Source organism: Otolemur garnettii, unplaced genomic scaffold (genome assembly GCF_000181295.1).
Source record: "Otolemur garnettii isolate 467f Iridium unplaced genomic scaffold, OtoGar3 scaffold00091, whole genome shotgun sequence".
Classification (NCBI taxonomy): Eukaryota; Metazoa; Chordata; class Mammalia; order Primates; family Galagidae; genus Otolemur; species Otolemur garnettii.
In genome coordinates this window covers 2,243,248-2,249,673 of record NW_003852486.1, presented here as the reverse complement: position 1 = coordinate 2,249,673, position 6,426 = coordinate 2,243,248, and the positions used below count along the sequence as shown (strand labels likewise).

The 6,426-nt window shown below is 36.4% G+C and overlaps 1 pseudogene; it reads left to right on the top strand.

Annotated features, from left to right (window-relative positions):
* Window positions 1–5,764: 5,764 nt before the first annotated feature.
* On the top strand, window positions 5,765–6,021 carry LOC100963637 (annotated as a pseudogene).
* Window positions 6,022–6,426: the final 405 nt, after the last annotated feature.

Genomic DNA, 6,426 nt, shown 5'->3' with positions numbered 1-6,426 from the left:
TATTAACCAGGTTCTGGAACATATTCTGCTTAGTAAATCATCACAAGAATGGAGAAGCAAGATTCTAATATACTCAATTCTAATATAAAGACAGTAGATGATTTAATACAAGGTGGGGGATAGGGTAATAAGGGGCTGGAGACAGGGGAGGTCAGAAGGGGATGGGAGATCATGGTGTATGGCACACCTCTTGGGAACTGGACACAATTACAAGAGGGTCATTACCTAACAAATGCAATCAGTGTAAACTAATTCTTTGTACCCTCAATGAATCCCAAACAATTTTTTTAAAAAAGGAGGATGTTGGAAATATTCAAATATATTTGAGAGAAAATCCACCTTGTACAATGTGGCTTCTTTCAGGAACAGCAGCAATTGAAACAGTGGGAAAGATTTAGAAAGTAACCATGTTTGCAAGTTACGTTCTTTCTCAGAGTCTGTGAAGTGTCTCAAACTTTCCCTGTGCATTTCAAAAATACAAAAATGTGTATTGGGTCTTGGAAAATAGTACCCCAAGTAAAGACCTCAGAAGCAACTTTCTTCTTTGATTTCTGTCCTCCTATCTCTAAATCCTTTCTCCTTGGAGGTTTGCCATAGAAATCACAGTATCTCTTCCCGAGGGGGTTCATAAAAACCAGATCTCATTTTCCTGAAAGGCAACTTTAAAATTTTATATATTTTTTGGTATAAAAACTGGACATAAAGAAAGTATCTGACCTATATTTTTTGACTGTAGGACATAAGAACCCCCATCCAGATAGCATTCTGCCCTGCACCCAGAGTTAAGGAATGAATGCTTATAGGGGCCAAGAAGAATCTAGAGATATAGATCTTGCTGGGTTTCCTCATTCAGTCTATTAACATTAGATCAGACCCTTTTTTGTTCAATCATATTGCTACATAGCTGTCCATACTTTAAGGGAATTAACATTACAATCATCATTTTTCCCTAGCAGCAGGTAATAGTTTACATCTGTATTGGGCTTCCTTATTTAAAGAGCCCATACCATACCTGGAATTCTGAAGTTTGACGATTACCATATTCTTTTGTCTAGAAAAAAAGGGCTAGATAACAGGAAAAACTGCCCTTACCACATTAAAAATTTTGTCTGTATATAAAAAAGGGGGAAATGTAGCAGCCCATATAGCCTATGGCTAGGAGGAGTGAGAGTTATAAGAAATACCTGTATAGCTCAATGATGGAACACCTTGGTGAAAAGGGCATGGAGAGAGATTTAGCTCTCCTAACAAGCATGAGAGCTCATGAGATGAAAGCAGTGGTGAATTGGCAGTCTCTACACCTGTGGTGTTGAGCAGCATGCGATCAGCCTTATATTATTAGCCTGGAGAAGAAGGCAGTCGGGAGCATGTGCATTCTATCAGGGACTCTCTTACTCCTCTTCTGCCTGTGGAATGCCAGCATGGCATCTCTCTGTTGAAGATCACCAAGCTCTACTAAGATCTATCTTTCTAAGAAGACTGCTTTACTCTAAGACACACACTCTCCAGCTGAAGTAGATAGCCCTCAGGTACCTAAGAGAAACTGTTCCTGAGCAAGATAGCTTAGAGGTCCCTGTCTGGAACCTAGGAAGCCAGGCCCAAGAGCTGGCCAGTCCTGGGCCCTGACAGGACGTATTAGCTTGCACTCCCACCAGCAGTGCAAAAGTGTTCCCTTTTCTCCACATCCACACCAACAGCTGTAGTTTTTGGATTTTTTAATGTGGGCTACTCTTATAGGAGTTAGATGATATTTCAAAGTGGTCTTGATTTGCATTTCTCTGATGATTAAAGATGATGAGCATTTTTTTCTTTTTTCCTTTTTTAAAAAATTAAATCATAGCTCTGTACATTAATGCAATCATGGAGTACAATGTACTGGTTTTATATACAATTTGAAATATTTTCATCAAACTGGTTAACATAGCCTTTACTGCATTTTCTTAGTTATTGTGTTAAGACATTTATATTCTACACTGAGTAAATTTCACATATACATGGGTCTGTAGCCATGTGCTTATCTTCTGTAGAGAAGCTTCTGTTCAAGTCTTTTAGCCATAATGAAATGACATCACTGTGTTCATAACTTTGTGTTCTCTGTGGATTCTGGTTATCAAACCTTTGTCAGAAACATAACCTGCAAATATCCTCTTCCATTCTGAGGGCTGCCTACTTGCTTGCTTTACTTACTGTGTTCTTGGCTGTGCAGAAGCTTTTTAGTTTGATCAGATCACAGTAATGTATGTTTGGTGTTGCTTCAATTGCCCAGGGGGTCCTCCTCTTAAAGTATTCTCCCAGGCCAATTTCTTCAAATGTTTCCTCTGCACTCTTTCCAAGTACCTTTATACTTCCATGTCTCAAGTTTAAATCTTTTATCCAGTGAGAGTCATTTTTTGTTAATAGTGAAAGGTATGGGTCCAGTTTCAGTCTTCTACAAGTTGCCAGGCAATTCACCCGGTGCCGTTTGTTAAATAGGGAATCTTTCCCTCAATTTATGTTTTTGATGAGTTATCAAAATAAATGAGATAAAATGACAATAAGTATCTGGGTTTATCTCTTGGTTATCTATTCTGTTCCATGTATCTACCTCTTTATTTATGTGTCAGTACCATGCTGTTTTGATTACTATAGATTTATAGTATAATCTGAAGTCTGGTAGCATGACTACCAATTTGTTTTTATTTTTGAGTAATGTACTATTTTTTTCAAGTTCCTTAAAGTATGACATTGGTGTTTGATGGGGATTGTATTAAATCTGTATATTGCTTTGGGTAGTATGGACATTTTAACAATGTTGATTCTTCTTGGCCAGGAGACTGGTATGTTCTTTCATTTGTTAACATCTTCTGCTATTTCTTTTCTCTGGGCTTCATAGTTCTCTTTATAGAGATCTTTCACATCCTTTCATAGATATATTCTCAGGTATTTCATCTTCTTTGGCACTATTGAAAAAGGAATAGAGTCTTTGATTGTATGCTCTGCTTTACTATTGTTGATATATATATAAAGGCTGCTGATTTGTAAGTATTGATTTTGTATCCTAAAACACTGATATATTCCTTGATCACTTCTAATAGGCTTATAGTTTACTCCCTGTGGTTTTCCAGGTATAAGATCATGTCATCTGTGAAAAGTGGGAGTTTGATCTTCTGTGTCCCATTTGAATATCCTGATCTCCTTCTCTTCTCTAATTGTGATGGCTAGAACTTCCAGTACTATGTTCAATAGTAGTGGTGACTATGGGCATCCTTGCCTAGTTCCAGATCTCAGTGGAAATTATTTCACTTTTCCTCCATTAAATATGATATTGGCTGTGGGTTTGCTGAAGATGGCCTCTATCAGTTTAAAAACAGTCCCATATAAGTCTATTTTCCTAAGTGTTCTAATCATGAACAGATGGTGGCTGAATATTACCAAAAGTCTTTTCTGCATCAATTGATAGAATCATATGGTCTTTGTTTTTTATTTTATTTATGTGGTATATTATATTTGTAGATTTACATATGTTGAAGCAAACTTGTAACCCTGGGATAAAAGCAGCTTGATCGTGGAGTATAAGTTTTTTGATATGTTGGTGAATTCTGTTTGCTAGGTTATCATTGAATATTTTTCGCATCAATGTTATTTAATAATATTGGTGCATAGTTTTCTTTCTTTGTTAAGCCCTTTCCTGGTTTGGAGATCAAGGTGATATTTGCTTCTGGAAAGGAAGATTCCTTCCTTTTCTATGTTTTGGAAAAGGTTGTGTAATATAATATGCTAGTTCTTCTTTTGAGGTTTGGTAGAATTCTGATGTGAAACTATGTGGTCTTGGGCTTTTCTTTCTTGGTAGATTTTGTGTAATTGGCAGTATTTCAGTTTGTGATATAGGTATATTTAAAATTTCTAATTCTCTTTGGTTGAGTCTAGGAAGGCGGAGAGCTTCCAGGTATTGGTCCATTTCTTCCAGATCTTCATATTTCTCAGAATAGAGTTTTTTTTTTTTTGTAATATTCATTGAGGATTTTTTGTATTTGTGTGGTATCCGTTTTTATTTCCCCTTAATCATTTCTGATTGAAGTTATTAGAGATTTTACTTTTTTGTTTCAGGTCAGTCTAGAGAATGGTTTATCAATTTTATTAATCTTTTCAAAGAACCAACTTTTTGTTGGTTGTTGACAACAAATACTGATCTTCCATATATTCTTTTGTTTTCAATTTCCTTTAATTTTGCTCTAATTTTGCTTATTTCTTTTCTTCTTCTGCATTTGGGATTGAATTGATCTTCCTTTCCCACTTGGTTATGATGGCCTATTAGGTTGCAGACTCGCTCTCATTCTGCTTTCTTTTCTTTCTTCTTTTCTTTTCTTTTCTTTTCTTTTTTTTTTTTGAGACAGAGTCTCACTTTATAGCCCTTGGTAGAGTGCCATGGCATCACATCTCACAGCAACCTCCAATCCTGGGCTTAAGCAATTCTCTTGCTTCAGCCTCCTGAGTAGCTGGACCACAGGCACTCACCACAGCACCCAGCTATTTTTTTGTTGCAGTTTGGCTGGGCCAGGTTTGAACATGCCACCCTTGGTATATGGGACAGGGAGCCTACCCACTGAGCCACAGGCACTGCCCTCATTCTGTTTTCTTGATGAAGGCTTCTAATGCTCTAAATTTACCAGTTAGAACTAGCTTTGCAGTATCCCATGGGTAGTGATAGTTTGTGTCTTCATTATCCTTTTGTTCCAAAAATCTGATGATTTCCTTCTTAATCTTATCTTTGACCCATTATCATTCAGCAGAAGGTTATTTAGTTTCCATGACTTTGTTTGAGTATGAAGATTTCTGTTGCTGTTGAGTTCAACTTTTATTCCATCATGGTCTGAGAAGACACAAGGAATAATTTCTATTCTTTGAAATTTGTTATGGCTAGACTTGTGTCCTAAGATATGATAAATTTTGGAGGATGATCCATGGGTTGATGAAAAGAATGTGTGGTCAGTTTTATTAGGATGAAATTTTCTATGTATGTTTGTTAACTCCATTTGTTCTAGGGTCAAGTTTAAGTCCGTTATTTCTTTGTTCAGTTTCTTCTTGGAGGATCTGTCCAGAACTGAAGAAGGGTTGTTAAAATCTCCACCTATTATAGTCAAGGAAGACATCATGTTGTTCAAAACTATTGGGGTTTGTTTTATAAATTGAGGAACCTTTAGGTAGGGCACCTAAATGTTAATTATTGAGTTCTCTTCAGGTTGAGTGTTTCCCTTGACAAATATGTAGTGTCCCTGCATTCTTTCCTTGTTTTTGTAGGTTTAAATCCAATTGTATATGCAAATCAGATTGTAACCCTTGCTCTTCTCTGATTTCTATTTGCCTAGATTACTGTTGTCCATTCTTTCATCCTGAGTCTTATTTTATCCTTTCAGGTAAAGCTGAGTCTTTTGGAGCCAACAGATAACTGACTTGAGTCTTTGTATCCAGTTAGCCAAACTATGCCTCTTTAGAGGAGAATTTAAGCTATTCACATCAATTGAGAGAATTGATAGGTATGGTAGTGTTCCAGTCATCTTGTTTTTCAAAGGTCCAGTTCATATTTTTAAGCCTTTCACAATTGTGGAAGCTAGATTTTGTTGTTTAAATTCTGGGTGAGTTTACTGTGGTGGTAGACCATCATGCTGGTTATTATGAAAAATGAGTCTAAGAATTTCCTGGAGAGCTTGACTAGTCATGGCAAATTTTCTTAACATATGGATTTCAGAGAAGTTGGCTTGGGTTTTCTGTTCAGACAGGGCTCATCATGTCCAAGGGTTCTTTGAAGATCACACTGATTTTGTACCTGTGGCTGCCTTACAAAGTACTTAGTGTTCCTAAAAGTATACCTTAGCAGCAGTCTTAAAATTTGCAGCAGAAGAATTTAAAGTTCCTGCTGCAACAAGTGCAATTATTACCAATGACATATTAGGAATAAATCCTGCACAGAGTGCTAGAAATGTTTTCCTAAAACATGGTACAAAACTGAGTATTATTCCTAAAGATGGTGTTGGAAGTTGTTAATATCTGCTACTTGGAACATATGATTTTCTTTCAGAATAAATATTGATATTTTTTGGTAGTGAAATTGAAATCAGGCATTGAATATATAATGAGAATGCCAGGAATCAATGGAATAATGAGAAATGACCTTTTTGTGCCTTCCTGTTCACACTCTTAATGTGAAAAGGCAGTGCTTAGAATTGAGGAGCTACCCCCACAGAAGATCATACAATCTTCGGTTGCCACCTCATAGCACAGGCAGTTCATTCTTTTGGGGTAAGTGGGTTATCCAATTGTGTTTTATAACTGGAGGATGTTTCTGATAATTCTGAGAACATTTTGAAAATTAAAACTGACTGAATCTTTCATGCTTGTCTCAGTTAAAATATAACAGGATTATGGATCATGGATGATAGTTTGGATTGA